This window comes from Callithrix jacchus, chromosome 14, assembly GCF_049354715.1.
Source record: "Callithrix jacchus isolate 240 chromosome 14, calJac240_pri, whole genome shotgun sequence".
Classification (NCBI taxonomy): domain Eukaryota; kingdom Metazoa; phylum Chordata; class Mammalia; order Primates; family Cebidae; genus Callithrix; species Callithrix jacchus.
In genome coordinates, this window is record NC_133515.1 from 70,635,067 (window position 1) to 70,662,388 (window position 27,322).

Sequence of the window (27,322 nt, forward strand, 5' to 3'; positions counted from 1 at the left end):
GCTAGGTGACAGAGCGAGACCCTGTCTCAAAAGAAAAACAGCTTGTACACATGAAATACTTAAAACAGTGTGCCTCTTTCTATCTTCAAAGGTAAGCATAAGATGTATACAATAATTAGGATTACTATGAAACCCAACAATATTAAAGTCATTATCAAAATATTTTTTAAAACTTGACATAGTAATATGTCTTCTTCACTAGCACAATAATAATATCTAGTAGCAGGTCTAATAAGTGTCATAAAGTAGTGGTTACTTTAATAATATTTTAAGATACCTGCAACAACTACAACATGATATAGAAATATCTGCCTTCTAAAGAAGGTAAGTAAAAAGTATTGCTATACTACATTGATAATTGAAGAAAATGTTAAATATCAGTTAGAGATTAGTGAAAATGAAAATATGATCCTTCTGAATTTTATTGATAGACCCCTATGTGGGTCTGTGGGCTCCAGCTTAAAAATCCCTGATTTAGCCTGTGCCAACAGCAATTTAAGAGAGAAGAGGGGAGGCATAATGTACCAAGTAGTCAGTTTTGAACACGTTTAGTTAGAGATACCTATTACATGTCCAGTGGAGATAATTTAGGCAGGTGGATCTAGAAATAAAGCATTCGGGAATGGATCAAGGATGAAGACATAAATTTGGGGGCATTTATATGGTAATTAAATCCCCATTTAAACCCCTTGAGAACAGAGCAAATATAATTTAAAAAGAGAAGAGACTAAAGAACTAAGTTATTCAGCACTCCAACATTTAAAGGTCAAGAGATGAAAAAAAAAATGCAGTAAAGGTTACTGAGAATCAGCAACCATGGTTGTGGGAGGGAAACCAAGACTGCAGTACCCCTGACAACAAAGAAAACTATGCTTACAGAGGGGGAAGTGATCAACTATGTCAAATGCAGCTAATAGGTAAATGTCTTATTAAAAAGAATCCCCAATGGATAACTATTAGAGCAGCAGACATTTCCTATGTGCTGGGAATTGTTTCAACATATTTACAGGCATGAACTCATTTAATCTTCACAGCAATCCTATGAGGAAGGTACTATTATAATCACTACATTACAAATGAGGAAACATACAGTGGGGTTAAGAACTTGTCAGAGACACACAACTATCAAGTGGTAAAACTAGCATACTAACCCATGCAATCCAATTCCAAAGCCAAATCTCATCCTCAGGCTCCTAATCGGGTCAAAAAGCTCTCTGGCTTATTCTCTCTCTTCCTCCTGGGGCTCACTGGTATGCCCTTCAATACCTAAGTAATAAAGAAGCTGAAGCTTTGGGCTTTAGTGGGTGGTGATGAGGCAGGCCTTTTGGCTTCCTCTGGTTTCAGGTCATTCAGGCCTACCTAACAGCTTATGTAAACCTTATCCCAGCATCCAGCTGTACTTGATTCTGAAGACTGACTATCCAACCAGTTAAATGCCTATTATTCTGTCTGACTTATCATACTCTTTGCAGATATTTGCTTCCAAAACCACACGGGAAGAATATTCAAGGCAAAAGGTGGATATTCCTCATCTAAATGGCCTGATTTCATCGAATATCACCTGGCAAGTAATACAGCACAGCAGTTAAGAACATGCACATGGAGAGAAGTCTAAGATGGTAGTGGTGGTCACAGCACAGGTTTTTAACATCCTCCCCCAGACAAGGCACTCCAACAACAAAGGTATTATTCATTATTCCTCCATGAACCACGAACTGTTATAAGACCCAAGTGGTATTAGCATTTGTGCTAAAAGGAAGCAGAAGGAAAACAGGCTTCTGAAGATTCTGAGATGAGAGAAACTCCAACATCACCAATAGCTACTAACTAAAATGAGTCAGGACAATCTAGTAACAGCTAAAACTAAAAGGGAATTCTGCAAGAATTGCTGAGGTTGTGCAAAGGGCCAATATACAATAAGATCCGATAGCACTGGAGCAATCTACATTCTATAGACTCTGAAATAAATGCTCCCTTGTTAGACAAAGCTCTACACTAAAGAAAAACTGCTAAGAAGAAAATTTGAATTACAAAAAAATCCACACACACACCCACCTTCCTAAAAGTTCAGGAAAACATCATGGTTCAATCCTATATAAAGTAATTATAAGAAAAAAGAGAATATGGGAAATAAAGCTCCTGGAGTGAAAGAAAACACACTAGGAACAAAGTGCCTACAAAACAGAAAAAACCTACAACCTATTATTCCAAAACAAACTAAAAGAGAAAAATAAAAAGAGAAAAACAAATCACAATGAGAAAACTTAAATATTAGGTAATAAAGAACAAATGAAAAAGAACTCAGGAGTGTAAAAATGCCTAAGTGAAAGAACACTCAGGAAAGAATGAGAGATTAGAAAATCATTTCAGAAATAAAAACAAAACTAGAGAAGAATACAAGAACAAAGATAATGAACAATGTCTTATGAGAAAGAGACCATGAAAAGAAAAATTTTAAAGTCAAAAAGGAAATAAGTCAAGTGCAGTGGCTCACACCCATAATCCCAGCACTTTAGGAGGCTGAGGCGGGAGGACTGCTTCAGGCCAGCCTGGCCAACAGAGTGAGATTCCACCTCTACAAAAAAGAAAAAAAGATGAAAAGGATTTGAGGAAGAGATATTGACATAAAAGATGAACAAAAAACATTCAACATAAACAAAATCTCACCAAAAAAGGAAACCCAAGCAATGTGACAGAAAAATGCCAAAAACTATGAGTCAAGAAAACTTTCCTGACACTGTAAGACTACTATAGTCAACAATAATATATAGTTAGTTGCAAATAGCTAGAAGGAGAATACTGAATGTCCCTAACACAATGAAATGATAAATGTTTGGGATGATGGATTTGCTAATTACCTTGATCTGATCACTATGTATCAAAACATTACTATGTACCCTACAGATATGTAGAATTATTAATACACGCCAATTTTAAAAAATGAAACAGAAAAATCTTCCTGAAATAAAACAACATTGACAAGGCACACCATGTATCTAGCAAAAAAAAAGACCCAGAAAGGACAACACTAAGACATGTTCTAGTTAGGCTATTGGACTTAAAAACGAAAAAAAAAAAAAAATCCTTTCAGCATTCAGACAAAAAGACTAAGTTACATATGTGGGAAAGAAAAATCAGACTATGGCTGGGTGCGGTGGCTCACATCCAAGTAATCTCAACACTTAGGGAGTCTGAGGTGGGAGGATTGCTTGAACTCAGGAGTTCAAGACCAGCTTGGAAAACATAGGGAGATCCCCATTTCAAAAAAATATATATGTACAAAAATTATCCAGACATGGTGGTGCACATCCATAGTTTCAGCTACTCGTAAAGCTGAGGTGGGAAGATCACTTGAGCCTGGGAGGTCGAGGCTCCAGTGAGCCACGATCACACCACTACCCTCTAGCCTGGTGAAATGTAAAATTGCAAAATGTAAAATGCTTGATCATTTTACTACAAGACTGATTTCAAACACATTGAGAAGTCACCTTTTCAACTTCAGCAAAGCAGACCAGGAATAAAATACCTGCTCTTTCTACTCCCACTGATTTTTCAATTAGCATTAAAATTTTAAAAACATTTATTTCATTAAACAAGTTCAGGGCTAGATGGCTTGACCTCTAGTTGTTCTTTGTTTTCTGCCCCCTCCAAGATAAACAGATTCAGATACAAAAAAGCAAGCTTTCAGATATTTATAGGTTTGATTGTCCAGACATTTTAATACATTTACAAGCAGTGAAGTGAGACAGAACATGACTCTAATGTATAGTCATAGTCCTAATACCTTCAAAAAAATACTTTACCCTGGAATATGATCCTAGTATTTCCCATGTCTGGACTATTGTGCATAGAGAATGTTTCTTGCGATATAATATACAACCATTTCAGCACCCAAAACACCAATACTCCTGGCAAACAGTTCAAACACTGATGTCCTGTAGGGTAGAATTAGCCAACTATTAGTCCTAAGAAGAGGCGTCTCAAAATAAGGTACTTTGTGGCACTTCAAACGACTGATAACTCCTCCATTCTGGAAACTCAACACTTGTGCTGACTTTCAACTCACTCACAAATCATTTGCCTTTATTCTTTTTTCTGCATCCTCTGAAAGAGGGAAGTGGGGTCCCAAAATAATAATTAACCTTCAACCCAAAACATAGTATCTGCCCTCTGATGCAATCTCATGGCTTAGGCTATCATCTCTACACTGACTTCTCAGATGAATTTTAGTCTAGATTTTAAACATAAAGCTTGGCTGTGCTACATCTCTCTTAAACGTAACATAATCAAAAACTTCATCTCTGCACTTAAGCCACCTTCATATGTCTACCTACCTATTTGTATTAGTAACAGCATTCCTCTTGTATTAATCCAGGACAGAAGCCATAAATCTTCTGATATATATTCAGCTACCACTAAATCACTATGTTCCATCAATTTTTTCAGTGTCTCTCTTATCCTACCATCCTAATTTTTAGCATCATCACCTAATGCACTGATTGTCTAACTTCTTCCTAGTGGATCTCCCTGACTTCAATCTCGTCTTCCTCTAACCTACCTGCAGATTATCATAAGCTTGATTTCCCTAAAACGCACTTTAAACGTCCCTAAAAGATGAAGTGGCTTTTTACACCCTCATCAAGAACCTTCTCTAATCTGTCATGCCTAGGCTCTACACAGCCCAACTTCATCATTCTCATTCCCACCTCACATTCAGTTTTCTCTACTTTACTTTACTTAGCTAGCCAAATCCTTCAAGGTGCCTATGAAATAATATTTCCTAGGCTGGGTATGGTGGTTCATGCCTGTCTGTAATCCCAGCACTTTTGGAGGTTAAAATGGGAAGACTGCTTGAGCACAGGAGTCAGAGACCATCCAGCCTGGGCAACATAGTGAGACTCCATCTCCATAAACAATTTAAAAATTGGCCAGGTATGATGGCACACACCTGAACCTGTTAGAGCGAGGCTGCAGTGAACTGTGATCTGCGACCTGCACTCAAGCCTGGCCAAAAGAGAGCAACTCCCTGCTACAAAAAAAAAAAAAGGACACTTCCTCCTCCTTGATGTCATCTCAACTCTTCATACCACCATCTCACCACTCCTATACAATCATTTGGGTCCTTTTAACAGTTTGCCCATCTTAGCTCCTCTCATACCCTAATTTGTGGCCTTGGCATCTATCAGGTACTAAATAAAAGACATGTTAACTTAAAAGACACTTCTTAGCCAAGCATGGTGTCCCATGCCTATAGTCCTAGCTCCTCAGGAAGCTGAGGCAGAAGGATAACTTAAGCCCAGAGGTTTCATGCTGCAGTGAGATATGATTGCCTTGCACTCCAGCCTGGGCAACAGAGTGAGACACCATCTCAAAAAAAAAAAAAAAAATTGTAATTAAAAAAGATCCTTCTTCAAGAAAGAATGTCCTAGTCAGCTTTTTCAACATTCCCGGAAATATTAAATTGGCAGATATCTAAAAATCTATTGGAATGCTGATTAACCTCTATTATCTACTGTAACATTTATTAAGTACAAGCAGTCCTTGATTTCCAGCAATTTTACTTTTGCTGATTCATTAAAAGCACCTAGCCAATTACACCTACTTACTGTGGACAGAGGATACACTAATGAATTTATATTACTTGGTTTGTTTCCTGATGACATGGCATAAAGTATCTCCAACTCCCCAAGTCTGTCTAGCTCTGTAGCCACTTTTGAGAACATGGCTCTAGGTCAGATCCACTCAGCCAAATTTAGGTTGAGGAAAGAAGGATCAAGATTAAGCAGAACAAAGGGAGCAATATATGGAGGAAAAGAAATACATACAAAGGATTGTTTGCCTTAAGAATTTAGTAATTGCCCTATCCCTACCCCCCATTAGTACCACTCAAGTACTACCCTTCCAAGCAGTCACTTCAATCCAAATACACATTTTGGGGAATATTTTAGAGTTGCCTCTAGGTTAAAGTATTTAATTAGCACCATCATTTTATAGACACATTATCTAATTAATACCTAAAACTCTTAAACACAATTAACAAAACAAACACCTGCATTCTAATGGCAAAGTGATTCCATATTTATGCCTGTAAGATTTTATTTTGTCATTAGGAAAACTAACAGGAAAATGCAAAATTAAAGTCACAATAAAGCACCATTTCTCTCTCCTTAGATTAAAAAAAGAGAGACTCTCAATACCAAACACAGACAAGAATATAGAGCCTTGCTGTCTGGTACAGCAGCCACTAACCACATGGGGCTAGTAAGAACTTTAAATGAGGTTAGAGCAAATAGAGATTTGCTGTTAAGTGTAAAATATACAATGGATTTTAAATATTTAATGGATTAGTATGTTTTCACACTGCTGATAAAGACATATCCAAGACTGAGCAATTTACAAAACACAGAGAGGTTTAATGGTTCCATGTGATTACTGCGGAGGCAAGGAGGAGCAAGTCACATCTTTCATGGATGGCAGCAGGCAAAGAGAGCTTGGCAGGGACACTCACCATTATAAAACTAGATCTCATGAAACTTACTATCATGAGAACAGCACAGGAAACACTTGCCCCCATGATTCAATTACCTCCCACAGGGTTCCTCCCATAACACCTGGAAATTCAATTTGTCCACTGTAACATTTATTAAGTACAAGTAGTCCTTGATTTCCAGCAATTTTAGAGATTTGGGTGGGGACACAAGCAAATCTTATCATTTAATATTTTTAAAAGAATGCAAAATATCTAATTTTCATTGTTTACATACTGAATCACTTTGGAAACACTGGATTAAATAAAATACATTATTAAAATTAACTGCCTGTTTCTTTTTACTAATGTGGCTACTAGAAAAATTTAAATTACAGTATATTTATATAGGACAGCACTGAAATAACAAACTTTTGGCTAGATGCATTGGCTCACACCTGTAATCCCAGCACTTTGGGTGGCTGAGGCGGGCAGATCATGAGGTCAGGAGTTTGAGACTAGCCTGACCAACATGGTGAAACCCCGTCTCTACTAAAAGTACAAAAATTAGTTAGGTTTGGTGGCACGCACCTGTAATCCCAGCTACTCAGGAGGCTGAGGCAGGCGAATTGCTTGAACTGGGGAGGCAGAGGTTGCAATGAGCTGAGATCATTTCACTGCACTATAGCCTGGGCAACAGAGTGACACTCCATCTCAAAAAGAAGAGAAAAGAAAAGAAAAACACTAGAAAGTGGTTTTTTTTTTTTTTTTTGAGACGGAGTTTCACTCTTGTTACCTAGGCTGGAGTGCAATGGCGCAATCTTGGCTCACCGTAACCTCCGCCTGGGAGTATAAATTGGTTTAGCAACACTGGTGAGAATTTTGAATATCTAGTTAGGGTTGTAAGATAAGGATGGCCTACAGTCCAGCAATTTTATTCCCTAAAGAAATTCTTACACATAAATGCCATGTAAATGGTTTTAGACCACTGTTTAAAATTACAAAAACAATCCAAATGTCCTTCCAAAAAAGACTAGACTTTGGTTTGGTGGGAGTAAAACTATATAAGACATTTTTTTTTTTTTTACCCGATGGAGGAAGTCTGTATATGGATTGAGGATCAGATGAACTGGGGAATTAATTTCGTCGGTTATGATAATTTTGCAGGTATAGAGGAAAGTCTTTTTGGAGATTCATACTTTGGTATTTAGGAGTAAAGTGACATGACATCTCTAATTTATTTTTAAATGGCTCATGTGGCAATGTTATGGATTGAATCTGTGTCCACCCCTCCCCCACAATTTATATGTTAAAATCCTAACCCCCAATGTGATATAAGGTGGGGCCTTTATTCGGTCATCAGGTTGGAGTCTTCCTGAATACTATTAATGCCCTTAGAAAAAGGACCCCAGAGAGCTCTCTAGCTCTGTCCACCATGTAAGTACACAAGATGGCCATGTGCAAACCAGAAAGACAGCCCTCATCAGATGCCAGATCTTCCAGCACCTTCATCTAGAACTTGCCAGCTTTCAGAACCGTAGGAAATATACTTGTTTTTTATAAGCCAACTCAAAGCAAAAGCACACTGAAGGGTAAGTAACCTAAACTTAAATATAAACCCATGTCACTGGTAAGATTCAAGATGTAGAGTAAGAACAATAATGCAAGTCAATATCATCACTAATCTTTCCAAACTTGCCCTTACAAACTAGAGTTACAATTTATTAAAAAGGAGGGTGGGAGGGGCATAACTGAAAACAATTACATATATTAAATATTAAGCTAAAAGTTATTTCACAGCTGGGTGCGGTGGTTCATGCCTGTAATGCCAGCACTTTGGGAGGCCGAGACAGGCAGATCACCCGAGGTCGGGAGTTTGAGACCAACCTGACTAACATGGATAAACCCCATCTCTACTAAAAATATAAGACAAAATTAGCCAGATGTGGTAATGTACGCCTGTACATTCCAGCTACTTGGGAGGCTGAGGTGGGAGGATCATTTGAGCCTGGGAAGTCAAGGCTGCAGTGAGTCAAGATTGCACCACTGCACTCTAGCCTGGGTGACAGAGCCAGATCCCATCTTACTTAAAAACAAAACAAAACAACTGTTCTAATCATACAATGGAATACCATGCAATATATATGCAATACTATGGAAAAAAGGAACTAGAATAAAAATAGAACTGCAAAAATATTAAGCGACAAGAACAAATTGTAAAAAAAAAAAAAAAAAACCTTCTGAATATCATCATGTACATAAGTCTTAAAATAGTACTGTATGCTATTTAGAAACAGATCATGTATGGAGATTGTATCTATAAGGCAGGCATGAAATTTAGGACAGTGGCAGAGAGAGGAGATGAAATTCAGCAAGATTACAGAAGAGCTAAGCTGGGTAGTGGGTACTTCAGTCTATGGTATTCTTTTACAGCAGCCCGCACACAAGATACTGTTGAATTTAGGTGATGGTTATATAGGCACTCAGTGTATTATGTTTTGCAGCATTAAAAATTTTCATATTAAAAAGCAAAAAATCCAGTATGAGATTATTTATAATTTATTAAATTTGTTACTCTTCCCCCCAATTTAAAATAGTCCTATGTCTCCCCCAGAGTTCTCAAGGTTAAATATCAAAATCTACCCAAAATAAATTCTCCAAAAGTTCATGACCCTGATGTTTTCTCCTTTTAAACATCTGATTTCTAAAAATGAAGATAAAAGGTAAAAACCACAAGATAAGATAGATACTTTGAATTATCATTATTCTCCAAAGTGATTAATGCCTACAGACAATGTTTATTGACTAAACAAAAATAGAAGGAAATTTATGTTCACTCATTTATTTATATTCATTTATTTATTTATTTTGAGACAGAGTCTCACTCTGTCGCCCAGGCTGGAGTGCAGTGGCACAATCTCAGCTCACTACAACCTCTGCCAATTCATACATTCAACAACCATCCTCTTCCCTCTTCCTACCCTCTACCCTAGGAATCCCCAACCCCCAGGCCATAGACCAGTACCCTCCATGGCCTGTTGGGAACCAGGGTGGACAGGAGGTGAACAGTAGGCAAGCAGGTGAAGCTTCATCTGTACTTAGAGCCGCTCCCCATTGCTGGCATTAGTGCCTGAGCTCCACCTCCCAACAGATCAGTGACAACACTAGATTCTTACAGGAGTGTGAACCCTACCGTGAACTGAGCATGCAAGAGGTCTAGGTTGCATGTTCTTTATGAGAATCTAATGCCTGATGATCAGTCATTGTCTCCTATTATCCTCAGATGGGACCATCTAGTTGCAGGAAAACAACATCAGGGCTCCCACTGATTCTACATTATGGTAAATTACATAATTATTTAATAATATATTACAATGTAATAATAATAGAAATAAAGTGCACAATAAATATAATGTGCTTGAATCATCCTGAAACCCCCCACTCCATCCATGGAAAAAACTCTTCCATAAAACTGGTCCCTGGTGCTAAAAAGGTTGGGGATCTCTGCCCTACTCCTTTTCTCTCCCTAAAAGATGCTGTTTAGCTTATTTACTCATTTATTCAGCTAATATTTGTAGAATACAATATAGACACATGGATAAATCAGCATACAAAACTAACACAGCTATTGCCTTTATGTGGCTCACGTACTAGTAGAAAATGAGAATCTTAGAACAGAACTCTTGATTTTAGAGTCAAAAGAACCTCAAGATATCACATGGTCCTGGCTTCTCCCTTAATCCTGAGAAAAATGTTAAGATTGCAGGTTAAGACTACCAAATCCTAGAAAGAGTAAGTACACATACCACAGAACCATTAAAAGGTTGAGTGGGAATCACAAACAGAGTCTTCCGTTCCCAAGTTTCAGGACTCTTTCAACTTACCATATGTCATTTAGTAGTATAATAGTAGCAGTATTAATAGTATTAACAGCAATAGAAAGCACTCAATGAAGGTTACTCATTATAATGTGCCAGTCTCTATTTTACATGGATTATTGCAACGCAACAATCTTATGAACATTCTCACTTTATAAATGAGAAAACTGAAGTTTAGAAACATTAAGTAACCTACCCAAGGGTAGGTAACCTGTCTATGTGGAGGAACAGGGATTCAAATCCCAGATTATGACTTTGGAGTCAACATTCCCAATCACACATCCTCCTTTTTCCAGAAAGATAACCCATTCTAAGTATAAAGGCTTATTATACTTTATACACTTATAAACAGTGCTAAGCATCCTACAGTATTACCTGCAGGCATAGAGTAGCAAGAATTCAGAAATATTTCTCTAAATCCATTGAGAAGATACCTCATGCACATTTGTATCAAAACCAGTATCATTACCATAGGGACAACCCCTCTAACCATCTTGCAAACACACAACTGAAACTATTGCTGTATAGTATCTCCTGAACTTTTTTTAGCCAAAATATCTGACAACCAATTAAACACCAAACTTATTTTTATCATGTTAGATTGTTTTCAGTCCTCTTAAAAACATATATTCAATGTGATTCCAGCTGGTTCTCTATAACTATCACTACTCCTTTACATTAGGCTCACTGCAACCTCCACCTCCCGGGTTCAAGTAGTTCTTCTGACTCAGCCTCCCAAGTAGCTGGGACTACAGGTGCGCACCACCATGCCTAATTTTTGTATTTTTAGTAGAGACAGGGTTTTGCCATGTTGGCCAGGATGATCTCAATCTCCTGACCTCAGGTGATATGCCAGCCTCCACCTCCCAAAGTACTGCCCACCTCCGCCTCCCAAAGTGAGCCACCACGCCTCGCTAACATAGATATTATTTTAACATATTCTATAATACAACATCAGTATATAACTACTGTATATCTACCTTTGTTTACAAACTCAGTGGCCACCCTGTACTTAAATAAAAATCAAGTAAGCAGAGACACAAGCAGAAAAAGCAATTCAAAGCAAAAGCACACTGAAGGGTAAGTAACCTGAACTTAAATATAAACCCATGTCACTGGTAAGATTCAAGATGTAGAGTAAGAACAGTAATGCAAGTCAGTATCATCACTAATCTTTCCAAACTTGCCCTTACAAACTAGAGTTACAATTTATTAAAAAGGAGGGGCTGGGCACGGTGGCTCAAGCCTGTAATCCCTGCACTTTGGGAGGCCGAGGTGGGTGGATCACGAGGTCAACAGATTGAGACCATCCTGGTCAACATGGTGAAACCCTGTCTCTACTAAAAATACAAAAAATTAGCTGGGCACAGTGGCGCGTGCCTGTAATCCCAGCTACTCAGGAGGCTGAGGCAGGAGAATTGCCTGAATCCAGGAGGCGGAGGTTGCAGTGAGCCGAGATCACGCCATTGCACTTCAGCCTGGGTAACAAAATCAAAACTCCGTCTCAAAAAAAAATAAAAATAAATAAAAATAAAAAGGAAGGTGGGAGGGACATAACTGAAAACAATTACATATATTAAATATTAAGCTAAAAGTTATTTCACAGCTGGGCATGGTGGCCCATGCCTGTAATGCCTGCACTTTGGGAGGCCGAGGCAGGCAGATCACCCGAGGTCGGGAGTTTGAGACCAACCTGACTAACATGTATAAACCCCGTCTCTACTAAAAATACAAAAATTAGCCAGGTGTGGTGGTGTATGCCTATAATCCCAGCTACTCAGGAGGCTGAGGTTGGAGAATCACTTGAACCGGGGAGCCAGAGGTTGCAGTGAGCCAAGATTGTGCCATTGCACTCCAGCCTGGACAACGAGAGTGAAATTCCATCTCAAAAACAAAACAAAAAGTTATTTCACTTTCACATTGCAATTCAAAACACTCCAGAACAGCTGAATAGAAATAAACTCAGTTTCCCTAAGTTTAGGACAACCAACCACCGAAGATTTAATAAAATGTTAGATTATATAAACAAAATCAGTTACAAGAGATAATTTTTAAAAATTCAAGTAAGGTTGTTTTTGGTTATTTTTCAATCTAATATAGATGTCTAAATGTTGAACAACTTAATGAATCTGGTCTGAATTACAGTACTACATTTAATATATTCCAAAAATTCTAGTTCTCTTGTATATCACCATTTTGATAAAGTAACAGAGTTATAAAAATACATTAAAAAAGAAACTAGGCTGGGCATGATGGCTCATGCCTGTAATCCCAGAACTTTGGAAGACCGAGATGGGCAGATCACCTGAGGTCAGGAGTTCGAGACCAGCGTGGCCAACATGGCAAAACCCTGTCTGTACTAAAAATACAAACTTAGCTGGGCATGGTGACGCAGGTCTGTAATCCCAGCTACTTGGGAGGTTGAGACATGAGAATCACTTGAACCGGGAGGGGGAAGTTGCAGTGAGCCAAGACCGCACCACTGCACTCCAACCTGGGGAACAGAGCAAGGCATTGTATCAATAAATAACTAAATAATAAAAAAAATACCCACACACACAAAGAAACTAGTAATCTGAACTCATATCTGGGCATAATAAATGAGGACTCTTAAGTCATAAATAGAACTAAGATTCATTTTTATATTGAGGTACTGAAATAAATGCAAATTGATTTGCGTTAAAATTTAAAAAATCAGTCTTCATTCACTTCAAATGAATGAAAAAATGAAATGAAAGCAAAAGACGGCCAAGCATTAAAATAAGAACAAAAAGATGAAAGATCTTTTATGCTTAATAGGCCTCTTTACCAAACTGGTTCATCAATAGGAAAGCAATAGAAAGAATAGAAAGCAAAAACTAAGCACTTGCTTCACACATCTAAGTGCAATACGACAATCACATATGCAGAAAAAACAAAGGCAGGACATTAAGTAATACAATAAAGCTATGGAAGGAGAAGTAGTGATAAATATACAGACCAAGTTGAGCACAACAAATCAAGAGACAAACTGGCTCATTAGCCATCTTTGCTAAGGGAATAAAAGTATCCATTACAAATCTATGACAATATTAGCAGGCACTATTGTTCAACCACTAATCCTTCAGCTATACTCACATAAGAACAGAAAGTTTTTTAAACACAAATGACAACACATATTTTATAGGTACATCCCAATTATTTAAATCAGACTTTAAAAATCCTGTTCACCTTCTTCCATTGTTCCACCTTTACTCCCATCCTCCTTTCCAGGAACTCATCTATCCCAAGGTTGTACAGTAAACAAAAAAACCTGAAGCCCCCAGACTTCCCTCAAGTCTGCCTGACTCAGGGATCTTTTTCTCTCTCTGGGTCATCTTTTCATCTTAAACCAATGTCTTTCTCTGAGGTACAACAGTATTTCCCCTTTCCTCTTTTCAGTCTAGTTTTCAAACCTCTTCCTTTCCTTTTGTTAAAAACAGTAAAGCTCTAATCACAGCTTTTAAATTTAGTGTAGAAAACACACACCCCAAATTTTCCACTCAACTTTTAAAGCCAGCCACATAAGGAGTTCAGCTTTAATGTAAACTGGGGAGTTGTTGGTTACCAGAATGCAAGATCAACAAGGGCAAGGATTTGGGATTTTGCCTGTTTTGTTCAGAGACCAGCATGAAATGGTGTCTTTGCATACCGAAGGCACTCAATGAACATAAGAATTGGCTACAGACTAAAAATTATTAGACTATTCTGAATTCTTTACTTCTCAGTGGGTTGGTAGCTCAGAGTAAGACATTGGTTTAAGATGAAAAGATGACCCAAAACCTTAACCAAATCTCCTATATAGACTAACATTTGGAGTGCTTTGAATGAATTATGTGCTCTTTTTAAGGGACTAAGAAGGTCCACCTGTGTTCAACAGATAATGCCATTTCCCCACCTCAGAGATAAATGCTTTAGTCAGAACAAGGGAAAAGAAAAACACTGCCCAGATGGGTTAAGCACCCATACTGACACTCCTAGATTCTCCTACTCATAAGAACATCTTTTAACTATCCCTTTTCAATGTGAGAAGTGCTCTTGATACCTACACATCAAGAAAATAAAATGCAATTAGATTTAAAAATCATTGGCATTACTCTCAAGCTTAAAATCGCTTTGCGAGCCTTCAGGCTCTTACAAATTACCATATTCTTTATCAAATCTACTTCTTCTCAGGCATGTTACCTCCAACCAAACAACCCTTATTCATTTGTTTTATTTTCTTCTATATTATACATTTGATTCTACCTGATAATATAACTGCATTTTAAAAGCTTTCTATATAAAACAAGTTTTTTCTTCCAATTTCTAGCACACAATTGTACTTTTCATTCACAATCAATTCTGAAGTGAAGGACGTTCTATGTAGACAATAATTACAGCAATTCTAGAGACAGGTCTTATCCTCCCTATATCACTAACAGTAATTGGTACCATCTCTAAGAGTAAGTTCCTTAATAGTCAATAGATGGCTTCCAAAGTTTGTTTCATCTAAGTATCAGATTGGATTTAACTGGATCTTCTTTTGTTCCTAAGGATGCAAAACAATTTTCCAAGAAGTGTTACGTTTCTAAACTTTAAGATTTTAAATTTTCAAGAAACAAAAATATAATAATTTTTAAAGCTAAAAAATATAATCTTGATGATACTTCAACCTTCACCAAAAGAAAACTTTGAATCCATTTTACATTTAGCAAGATAATATTAAACTATGTAATAAATCAAAAGTTTTAAATTAGTAAAGCTGTGTTTTAAATGTTACAGTGTCAAATGTATAACATAAGAACAAATTAAAATACTACAATTGAGTAAGCTACAAGGTTCTTGTGGTTAAACAAGTTATTACAAAGAGTATTATTATTTTTGTTTTGCTTTGTTTTGAGACAGGGTCTCACTCTGTTGCCCAGGCTACAGTGAGGTGGCATGATTTTGGCTCACTGTAACCTCCACCTCCAGGGTACAAGCAATTCTCCACCTCAGCCTCCGAGTAGCTGGGACTACAGGCGTTTGCCACCATGCCCACCTATTTTTTGTATTTTTTGGTAGATACAGGGTTTCACCATGTTGGCAGGCTAGTCTCTAACTCCTGACCTCAAGTGATTCACCAACCTTGGTCTCTCAACGTACTGGAATTACAGGCATGAACCACTGTGCCCGGCCACGAAGTGTATTATTAGAAAAGGTATATGTTATGCCAAGTAATAACAAGATATTATAGATGTGGTCACAAGATAGCAATAGTAAAACGAAAAGAAAAAAATGTACTTGAGAACTCTTTTGTGTCATAATTTACCATAATTCAGAAGTGAAGTGTTAATGGTTGCTATTAAACTGAAGGGGAGAAATAAAGCACCCTGTAATGTGAATGAAAACTAAAAAGTGTGAGATCCTGAGGGACAAAAAAGAAATTAAAAAAAGAAAGAAAATTAAAAAGAAAAAAGTACATGAGTTATTATACAGTATGTATGTTTCCTACGATGTTATGTGTTATGTTACTAAAGACTACATCTGAAAATCTTTAAATAGTCTGAGAAATGTATATACTATATTGATCAACTTCTGGAAAACTTCATAACATCATCAAGAATTTAGTAAAGGGTTCTTTTTATCATAAAGCGATTCAACTATCTGGCGAGTCTTTTTTGGCTCGCCAGTACACCTGGCTAATTTTTGTATTTTTAGTAGAGAAGGGTTTCACCATGTTGGCCAGGGCAGGCTGGTCTCAACTGATCTGCCCACCTTGGCCTCCCAAAGTGCTGGGGTTACAAGCGTGACCCATCGCACCTGGTCATACCTATTAGTCTTCAAGGTAGTCTTTTAAAAAGAAGGAATACAGACTGGGTGCGGTGGCTCACGCCTGTAATCCTAGCACTTTGGGAGGCCGAGGTGGGTTGGTCACCTGAAGTCAGGAGTTCAAGACCAGCCTGGCCATCATGGTGAAATCCCATCTTAAATAAATAAATAAATACAGATGGAAAGTTCAAAAGTGTCAACCTTCTTAAATCATACTGACACAAAAAGATTAAATCACATCAGAATTTTTTTTACAAATAGAGGCATGGTTTTGCTCTGTTGCCTAGGCTGGAGTAAACTGGTGCGATCACAGCTCAGTGCAGCTTTGATCTCCCAGGCTCTAGCAATCCTCCCATCTCAGCCTCCCAAGTAGCTAACCACAAGTGCACACCATGTCCAGCTAACTTATTTTTTGTAAAAACAGGGTCTTGCTATGTTCCCCGGGCTGGTCTCAAACTCCCGGTCTCAAACAATTCACCTGCCTCAGCTTCTCAAAATGTTGGGACAAGTGTGAGCCACTGTGCCTGGCCTAGAAACATTTTATTTGCAAAAAGATTATAAAATGGCTGACTAAAGACATTAGCATGCTTAAATTAGTTCAAAAGATGAAAACCTATTTTTTTAACTCAAGGTACTGATGTAAATAAGCCTCACCAACAAAAACAAAGAAAAACTACAGATGAAGCTCATGTACCTTTTTCTTCACCTGTTCTTGTTATATCAGCCACTAAAAGCTAATAACAAGTTCTGTCATTTTGCAATTTTTATGACACTCAACTACAAACTATAAAAATTAAATATTTTGGGCCGGGCGCAGTGACTCAAGCCTGTAATCCCAGCACTTTGGGAGGCTGAGGCGGGTGGATCACGAGGTCAAGAGATCAAGACCACCCTGGTCAACATGGTGAAACCCCATCTCTACTAAAAATACAAAAAATTAGCTGGAAATGGTGCCATGTGCCTGTAATCCCAGCTACTCAGGAGGCTGAGGCAGGAGAATTGCCTGAACCCAGGAGGCGGAGGTTACGGTGAGCCGAGATCACGCCATTGCACTCCAGCCTGGGTAACAAGAGCGAAACTCTGTCTCAAAAAAAAATGAAATGTTTCCCAAAGACTTTTATCATCAACGTTTGAAGGTAAGAGAGTGAACATTATAGGATAGTGAAATGTCAGTCCTCTTAATCAATTCTGTTAATATAATGTATAAGATACATTTTACAATAAAACTTTAAAGCTGCTAATATAAATAGCAGAATTCCATTTCATTCCAATTCTGAAATTAGTTCACCAAAGGGAAAACAAAAAGAATCAGGTACAATGAGAAAAATAACTGGAAATCCAGGAATATTATACTCCCAAAAATTATCTTACCATTAATCACGATTTCACACTTTATACTATTACTTGATTAAATTTTGCCATTAGAATTTTGGATAAAAAAATACTTTTACTACTCTGATTTCATCAGTTATTTCTTTGTTGATTAATTTTTATTAAAATCAGTGAATTGTGGGCTGGTGGCTCATGCCTGTAATCCCAGCACTTTGGGAGGCTAAGGTGGGAGGATCACAAGGTCAAGAGATCAAGATCATCCTGGCCAACATGGTGAAACCTCGTTTCTACTAAAAAAATAAAAAAATTAGCTGGGCATGGTGGTGTGCGCTTGTAGTCCCAGCTACTAGGGAGGCTGAGACAGCAGAATCGCTTGAACCCGGAAGGTGGAGGATGCAGTGAGCTGAGATTGTGCCACTGCACTTCAGCCTGGTGACCAGCAAGACTCCATCTCAAAAAAACAAAACAAAACAAAAAAAAAAACGCAGTGAATTGTGAAAGGTATATTTCACAGAAAATATAAAATATCATATGTTGCATTTTAAAAAGAGAATTATACTACTACTTAACTGCTTTCTATGCTAGGTAATGTTATGAAATACTTTAAAATAGTTATACATAACATAAAAATATTCATGAAAGCCTTTTTTTTTTTTGATTGTCTCACTCTGTCACCCAGGCTGAAGTGCAGTGGCACAAACTAAGCTCACTGCAACTTCCACCTCCAGAGTTCAAGTGATTCTCCTGCCTCAGCCTCCTGAGTAGCCAGGATTGCAAGCACATGCCACCCTGCCCAGAAAATTTTTGTGGAGACGGGGTTTCACCATGTTGGCCAGGCTAGTTTCAAACTCCTGACCTCAAGTGATCTGCCCACCACAGCCTCCCAAAGTGCTGGGATTACGGGCATGAGCCACCACACCTGGCCTATATAGCCTCTTTTTAATAAATCACCATAATCACTAAGTGATACCGAGGCAAATTCTACTTTTCCAACACTGCCAAGACATAATCAGCATCATATTTTAATTCAAAAGATTCCATAAAAGATGTTTGCTATAGGAAAAGGTAACTTTCAACAAGAGCCACTTTTTCTGACCTTGTTAACCTGTGAATGAGCTGTTCTTAGAAGCGCAGCTACTTGGACACTACACCATTCCTTTAGATGATGTAATCTTAAGGAATTTAGTAATTAGGTGAATTACTAACATAAAACAGTATTTACTGACATGACTGAACTGAAAAGGCCTTTCACCTATTCCTAGAGTCTTCACAGAAATCAGATACCCAGTGTAAGAAAACGGTGTTGAAAGCTCTGCTGGTCACTTCAAAGAGAATAATCACATCAACAAATCCAAACGATAACGTACTAGAAACTGGGGAAATCTTAAAGTATGAAAGCTCAAATAAAAATGCCACTGCACGCTAATATACAATAACACAAAGAACCACTGCAGAAACTGTCATAAGACTTTATGAGAGCAAAAATAAATGAAGAGGTGAAAACACAACGACCATTAAGAAAAAAAAAACAAAGAAGGCATTGAGAGAAGAAGCACAGAATAAAGATTATCCCTGAAAGAAAATCTGTTGACTAAAAAATATTCTACTTAATTTTAAAATTTCGATTAGAAAAACACACTGTCCATTTAGCAGACCTACAAAAATATTTCCTTAAAAAAAATTACCATTACTTCAACTATATTTTTAAAAGGCCTGTCCACTTGGAAAAGACTATCATAATAATTAGAATAACTTGTCTCACTATTTACTCAGAAATGCTCTATTTAAAAGTAGGCCAACAATAGGAACTTTGCTATTGCACAACAGAGAAAGTAAATGAAATAACATCTATTAACATTCAGTGTCCATGGCATGTTTCTCCACCTCCTAGAACATACTGTGACTTACACTGTCCACCCTGAACAATTTACCACTTCTTCACCCATGCAGTAGCTCAAATAAAGACAGTTCCTGTGTTAATCCCACAATAAACCTCAGTAATTCTCACATCACCATAGTTGTAAACGTTTGTTAACAGAAAAAGAATGTTTTTCCTAAAATAGCTACGTAACACTAAGGCTACTCAAATTCCTAAATAATCCTTTTACAACATGCCTGCCAACTTTACAATACATTAAACATGTGGAGCCTAATTTAAAAGCTCTTTAACTGTGACTTTATCAAAACAGCTTCCTAGTTACTAATATAAAGTCTCTTTTTAAAAAAGCTTTCAAGTTTTTCTTAGAAGAAATTGAATATTGATGAATTTGGGCTGCTATCAAATGCTTAAGAAGCTTTTTTTTTTTTTTTTTTTTTTTGCCAAATAACATGGGCAAAAGTCCTAGATCTGCTAAATCTGACATGAGAGGTCATGCAATTTTAAAAAATGAAGAAATAACTATTTCCAGCACTCACTGAGCCCTTCATTTAAAAAATTATTTTCAGTATTATTTTCACACAGTACGTTTAATAATACAATTTTTTTTTAAGGCTGTTAGGCTTAAAGTATAAAAAACTTATCTACCATATAAGGCTAGTCAGTCTATACTCTTAATGGGGCTCCGGTAGATTTGGGGCACTGACAGTAAGCGGCAGTTTCAATTAAGAACTTCAGTGTTAGGAATGACATCCGAAAAGGATGGTGCTGGGGAAGGCAGGCAAGAGATGCCGAAGTACGATGAGAAGAGAAACACACGATTTAAAGGCACTAAGGAAGGAAAGCGAGGTCAGAACGCATAGACAGCAAGGAGAGAAAGACGATTTAACAAGGAAGTGAAGTGGAGCGCAGAGGAGGGCAGAAGCTGATGAGGAAACGAATGGGAAAAGGCAGTGTTTTCAAACAGTGCATGCATCTGCAAGAGTCGAGCCAAGGCTTGGGGAGCCCCAGTGCTTTCGTGTGAAAGAGACGCTTGCAGACTAAAGCGGAGGGAAGGGAGAATCAATTGGCTTCCAGGCGTTCGAGCAGACTCCCATTCTCTCCCCGCGCCTCTCCCAGCCCTCAGCCGAGCGGAGGCGGCTGCTGGGAAAGGGGCCTACCCGAGAGCCAGGCCCGGCGTTCCCCTGCCTAGGCTCCGGGGCAGCGGGGAAAGTGGCGAGGATTCGGAAGGACAGAGGCCCCGGCCGCGGCTTGGCGGCACCGCGAAAACCGGCCCGGGGCCCGGGGCCTCGGAAGCACTGCTGGTCAGCCGCTTCCCCTCCTGCGGGGCGCCAGGCGGCCTTACCTGAGGCAAAGGAGGGAGGATTGATCTAGGGCGCCTCGCTTACGCCCGCCGCGGAGCCCCCCGCGGTACTCAGCCCAAGTTTCCAACGGAGGCGCGACCCTGCCTCAGCTGCCGCTTCCCCCTCGGGGTCTCGACCGCCGCCTCCGGGGCTGCTTACACCGCCGGGCCCCTCACGCCGCCGCCGCCGCCGCTGCTGCCGCCTTCTCTCCACCCTAGCGCCGTTGCCGATTCGGCCGCCGCCACCTCCTCCGCCGCAGCCTCGTCTCTCTGGAGCATCTTCCAACCACCAACCCTGAGAATCAGAGACTCCAGCCGCGCCGGCAGGAAACTCCCCCGCAACTGCTAGGGGAACCAGGCAGTCAGAGAACCGGCGGCTTTTCCGCCATTGAGCAGCAGCCGCTCGGCTCCTTCTGCAACCCCCTCCCTGCACCCTAGTCCTTCCCCGCCCCTCAGGGAGCCCCGCCCCCAGCTCCCACCCACTGGGATGCCGCGCACCCTCTCGCGGCTTCCAGTTTGCTGGGAGTCTTGTCAATCACCGCTCTCCCTCCCAGCGCGGCTCCCTCCGCACCTCGGTACTTAGTTTACCCCGCCCACCCTGCCCCGCCTCTGACTTTCTAATTTCCCATTGGGCATCAGTGGCCACTTTCAATTGGCAAGGTCAACTGTCCATCAAACACCGCCCACTAAGTGTGACCCAACCCTTCATTACCATTTACTTCATTCGGCCCTGCCTCCGCCAGGTCCTACCTCCCGGACGTCACGGACCAGCCCCCACTACCAGTCATAAGCAGAGCCCTCCGTCAATCAAATAACGCCCACCTGCGCCCCTCCTAGCAAAGCCCAGGCCCCAGCGATCCCGTTTTTTTATTGGTCCAAATCGTGATTCGAACCCCCAGTCACTGGCTTTCTCTGCGTGTCAGTCACTGAGCCAATTTCCAAGTCCGTCACACCGGCTTTTTTCAAATGAACTCGCAAAAGGCGGGGAAGTATCTGGAAAGCTATAGGTTCGTCTTAGAAAACGGTCAAACCCAGAGAGTGTACGGATCCTTTCCGTTCTGTGAGGACCGTGACCCCTTGTATTTGACCTCTAAGCCATGCGTAAAATAAGCGCCATAAGAGACCAAGGAGCAGTCCAGCTATAGGTGTGGACGCCTGGTCCCATCCGGAATTGCAGGGACTTGGCTACTGATTGGCTAAGAAAGTCTTCCTAGGGCCTCATTGGAGGATCTGAACGCCTCTCTTCGGCGTAGAGACGGGAAGGGATGGCTCAGGACAAGAAGCGGGCTGGGGAGACACGGTTGTTTTGCTTCAGCCTCGGGTGGGGCGCACGCGGGAGTGGGAAACTAGGCAGGCCGGGCTCTGGGGAGGTGTTGCAGGGAGGGGAAAGACCCGGATGTTCCCTAACAATGAAGTCATCGCCGACCTATCATAGCCGGCGAGCGGGTATACCTGCCTGACCTGTCCCCTGGAGGGAGGAGAGTGGGCGGGAAATTGAGGTGTCGGAAGAGCCCGGAAAGCAGCGTGAGAAAGTGGGACAGGTGTTCCCTTCAGGAGGATTCTGTGCTATTAGAGACTGTTTTTATACCAGCCCTCGACATTCCCGTATTTTGTTTCTCAGTCACATTGATTTTTAAAACTCCCGGCCTAGTCTCTTGACATGGACTCGTTCATTCTGCAGTTATTGACCGCCTGCTGTTTGCCAGGCACAATACAATAATAAATTAGGCAATCGCGGTACAAGATGATAGGCGCTATAATTGAAACGTGCGCAAGGGCTGATGATGACATAAATGGTCTTCCTTGTGCATAGGTTTACCAAGAAAGGCTTCACAAAGACACAGGTTGAGTCAAGAATGAATGAGAGAGGTTTAACAAGCCGATGAGGAAAGTGGGCATGACTCCTTGTAGAAGACGATGCTGCCGTGTTAGTTTTCTAAACCAGAAACAAAAGTAAAGTAATAGAGGTATTCTAATACTTTATGATAGATTTTTTTTTTTAATCCGAATGTCCTAAAAGAGGACTTAAACCTAACTCCTTTGTTGTAAATTGGTTTGGGCAGACAATTTAAGCTTAGACACAACAGAGTGCTCTTCAGGTTAGGGGTTGTCAACGTTTTGTAGAAAAGGGCAAATTAAAAAAAAAAAATTAAACGGGTAATAGGATAATTGCCCATGCCGTCAAAAAAACAGCAGAAACAAAGACTTAATTGCAATTCAGGTATGGGTTTTGTTTTTTGTTTTTTAAGCAAGCATATTTTACTTTGTAATCAGATAAATCTTTTTTTTTTGAGACGGAGTTTCGCTGTTGTTACCCAGGCCGGAGTGCAATGGCGTGATCTCGGCTCACCACAACCTCCGCCTCCTGGGTTCAGGCAATTCTCCTGCCTTAGCCTCCCGAGTAGCTGGGACTACAGGCACGCACCACCATGCCCAGCTAATTTTTGTATTTTTAGTAGAGACGGAGTTTCACCTTGTTGACCAGGATGGTCTCGATCTCTTGACCTCGTGATCCACCTGCCTAGGCCTCCCAAAATGCTGGGATTATAGGCGTGAGCCACCGCGCCTGGCCTGTAATCAGATAAATCTTAAAAATGCAGTCCAAAAAGCATGTGATTTAGTAAGAGATTTTTAAAAACCTGCCGTGCGCGGAGGCTCACGTCTGTAATTCTAGCACTTTGGAAGGCTGAGGTGGACAGATCACCTGAGGTCAGGATTTCAAGACCAGCCTGACCAACATGGAGAAACTGTCTCTACTAAAAATACAAAATTAAGCTGGGCACGGTGGTTCACATCTGTAATCCCAGCACTTTGGGAGGCTGAGGCAGGCGGATCATGAGGTCAGGAGTTCGAGACCAGCCTGACCAACATGGTGAAACCCAGTCTCTACTTAAAAATACAAAAATTAGCCGGGCACGGTGGCGCGCATCTGTAATCCCAGCTACTTGGGAGGCTGGGACAGGAGAATTGCTCGAACCTGGGAGGCGGATGTTGCGGTGAGCCGAGAGCGTGCTATTGCACTCCAGCCGAGGCGACAGAGCGAGACTTCCTCTCAACAACAACAAAAATTAGCCAGGCGTAGTAGCGCCATGCCTGTAATCCCAGCTACTCGGGAGGCTGAAGCAGGAGAATCACTTGAACCCGGGAGAAAGAGATTGCGGTGAGGCAACATCACGCCATTGCACCCCAGCCTGGGCAACAAGACCCAAACTCAGTCTAAAAAAAAAAAAAAACTTCTTTTCACCCCAGATCTTATTAACTGTGTGTTTTCCTCTTCGAGAACTTGCGTCGTCAATATATTATCATGAACCAGACTAGCAGTGCAGATCATTTCTGAAATTAAGGCCATGGCGCGCTGGCTGACTTGCACATGTCTAATTAAGGGAAAGCAATGCGTTTTAACAGACACTGCCTAGAACCTTTTTAGCAATCAGCTTGTGAAAACTGGATTTCGGATCGGGAGTTGTTATGACTAATATTACATGCTCGGGCCATAAGCACAATAATTGGTTGAAAGGCTTTTCCTTTCCATCAAAGTAGTACTCAAACATTTCCTTAAGTTTTGTTGATGATAAGAGCAGTTCCTTTCCAATGTCCTCATGCAGACCTTTCAAGTCTCTCCAACTGAGTTTGAAAGGATTGATCTATTTCTCACCACTGTGTGTTTTACTGTCTGGGTTGGGTGATGAAACCGTGATCTACTATATACATTTGGACAGGCAGATGTTAAATGCTTCACAGGATTAAAATAGTGTCTGAGACAAGTCAAGTCCTTTTGGCCTGAACCTGCGCGCCGGTATGGGCAGCGGCGCGCCACCCCGGTGGCCCGGCAAGGCCAGGGGAGCCGGGCTCGAGACTCGGCGCCGCCTGCCATCAGGAGCAGCTGTGCGTCCACCGCCACCTGCGGGAGGCCACGGTCCACTCATGCCTAGAAATCCGGGATTCTGGGGACAACGCTCAGAAAGGTGAATTTTAAAATAGCTCCCCAGATTATTATTATTATTATTTTTGAGACGTATCTGGTTCTGTCACCCAGGCTAGAGTGCAGTGGTGCAATCTCGGCTCACTGCAACCTCTGCCTCCTGGTTCAAGTGATTCTCCCGCCTCAGTCTCCTGGGTAGCTGGGATTACAGGCGCCTGCCACCACGCCTGGCTAATATTTGTATTTTTAGTAGAGATGTGGTGTCACCACGTTGGCCAGGCTGGTCACTGACTCCTGACCGCAAGTGATCTGTCTGCCTCGGCCTCCCAAAGCGCCAGGATTACAGGCCTGAACCACCGTGCCAACCCCCAGCTGATTTTTATGCGCGTGAATGTTTGAGACTCCCTGGGAAAGGATAATGGAGGCAGATGTAAAGTAAATTACTTTCCTCACTTTTGCATGTCGGGAGAACATACATATATCTCACCTTTCTGCCCTCCCCTTTATCATCAGCGTGAGATCATATAGTCTGCAGGAAGTATTATTGAAGTGACTTATAGAAAGTATTTTCTTAAATCACACTCCATTGTCTGACACCCCTTATATAAGCAGAAGGGAGTCTGAGACCTCAGCTTCTAAAATGGGAACCATACAAAGGATAAAACACTGAAGACACTTAGGGACCCTTGTCCGGTGAATACAAGAAACCACAGAAAGGCATGAGAGCAGTTTCCTGGCTTCTTTGACTTCCTTTTCACTATCCCTTGGTTGACCCAAAAACAAATACCAAGCTCAGTCATTTAGTTAGGCCAATAATTCCATATCATTCATACTTTCAATCACTAAGAGCAAAAAAGTATGGAGACACCCCAAAACAGGTATGTAGGTTAACTTTGTGTTATCATTTATTTGCTTAAAACACTAAACCATTAAAGAAAGCCCAACAAGATTCACAACTTTGAAAACTGGTGTTTACCATCGTAAACATAATGTGTCATAAACCCTGAGCACCATCATAATGGGCTCTGCTACTAACTAGCTGTGTGACTTGAGCTGGTAACTAAGCTCTCTGAGTCTTGGTTTGTTCTGCAAAATGGGAATCATAACATCTTTCTCCAGAGCCACATGAAGAGCTTTAGAAGCTCTTAGTAATGCAGATCACTCTCCAATATATAGTTTTAAATGAAAAAAATATTAAATGTAATGTAGAAAAAGTTATTTTTCCAGTTGTCTGTAATATTCTGATATTCTTTTTTAAGTAAGATATCAGATAGCCATTTTCTCTTTACAAATTAGGGTGACCTAGTTTTGCTGATGCTCAAGGCCCATACTTGGTGACAGGTAATCTAGGGCTGCCCACTTAGCACAGTTTTTTCAAAGACTAAATAGGATATGGGCTAGACATGGTGGCTCACGCATATAATCTCAGCACTTTGGAAAGCCAAGGCAGGAAGATTTCTTGGGGACAGGAGTTTGAGGCCAGCCTGGCCAACATATTGAGATTCCATCTCTATATATGTATATTATTAAAAGGACAGCTGGACACAGTGGCTGTATGTGGAAGGCTGAAATGGGAGGATCACTTGAACCCAGGAGTTAGAGACTGCAATGAGCTATGATCATGCCATTGTACTCTAGCCTGGGCAACAGAGCAAGATGCTGTCTCAAAAAATAATTTTATTTTTTATTTTTTTTAGATGGAGTCTCACTCTGTCGCCAGACTGGAGTACAGTGGAGTGGTCTTGGCTCACTGCCACCTCTGCCTCCCAGATTCAAGCGATTCTCCTGCCTCAGCCTCCCGAGCAGCTCAGACAACAGGCATGCACCACCACACCCAGCTAATTTTTACATTTTTAGTAGACACAGGGTTTCACCATGTTGGCCAGGATGGTCTCCATCTCTTGACTTCGTGATCCCCCCACCTGGGCTTCCCAAAGTGCTGGGATTACAGGCGTGAGCCACCATACCTGGCCTCAAAAAATTTTAATTTAAAAAATTTAAATGGGCTGGATGCAGTGGCTCATGCCTGTAATCCCAACACTTTGGGAGGCCAAGGCAGGCAGATCACTTGAGGTCATGACCAAACTGGCCAACATGGTAAAACCTCATCTCTACTAAAAATACAAAAATTAGCCAGGTGTGGTGGCATGCACCTGTAATCCCAGGTGCATGTGTATATATATATATACATATACAGGATATGATGCATAATTGCACCTAATTCAGTGACTATCATAGTTGGAATCTGAATCTTTATACATCACATAAAGTAAGTGTCATTGATTCATTCAGCGCATTTACACGAGTGTTATATGCAGATCACTGTGCTCCTTCTGACAAAGAGCTTTGATGTCAAACTTCAAGTAGCTTGATTTGAGTGGATTGGTTCACCCCCTTCTTAACCGCAGGAAATGTTCCACTAATAAACCTGTTTTCTTCATTAAAAAAAAATTAACCAGTTCCACTTACAAATATTTATTAAGCACCCACTGTGAATCAGATAGGTGATGGGGGCTGCCTTTAAAAATAATTGGTGGGTGTGGTGGCTCACGCCTGTAATCCCAGCACTTTGGGAGGCCGAGGCGGGTGGATCACGAGGTCGAGAGATCGAGACCATCCTGGTCAACATAGTGAAACCCCGTCTCTACTAAAAATACAAAAAATTAGCTGGGCATGGTGGCACGTGCCTGTAATC

At 40.5% G+C, this 27,322-nt stretch overlaps 1 protein-coding gene and 1 pseudogene across 4 annotated transcripts in view; both read right to left on the reverse strand.

Moving 5' to 3' along the window:
- The window catches only part of PPM1B (protein phosphatase, Mg2+/Mn2+ dependent 1B), a 72,775-nt gene extending 51,653 nt beyond the window's left edge, over positions 1-21,122 (reverse strand). For all 4 annotated transcript variants that reach the window (XM_008980760.4, XM_017964363.4, XM_002757807.5 and 1 more), the window contains exon 1: positions 20,709-21,122. The gene's annotated coding sequence lies outside the window, so the exon portion shown is untranslated. The remainder of the gene's footprint in view (positions 1-20,708) is intronic.
- Positions 21,123-22,535: 1,413 nt separating this feature from the next.
- LOC100391763 (all trans-polyprenyl-diphosphate synthase PDSS1-like) lies at positions 22,536-25,615 on the reverse strand (annotated as a pseudogene).
- Positions 25,616-27,322: the final 1,707 nt, after the last annotated feature.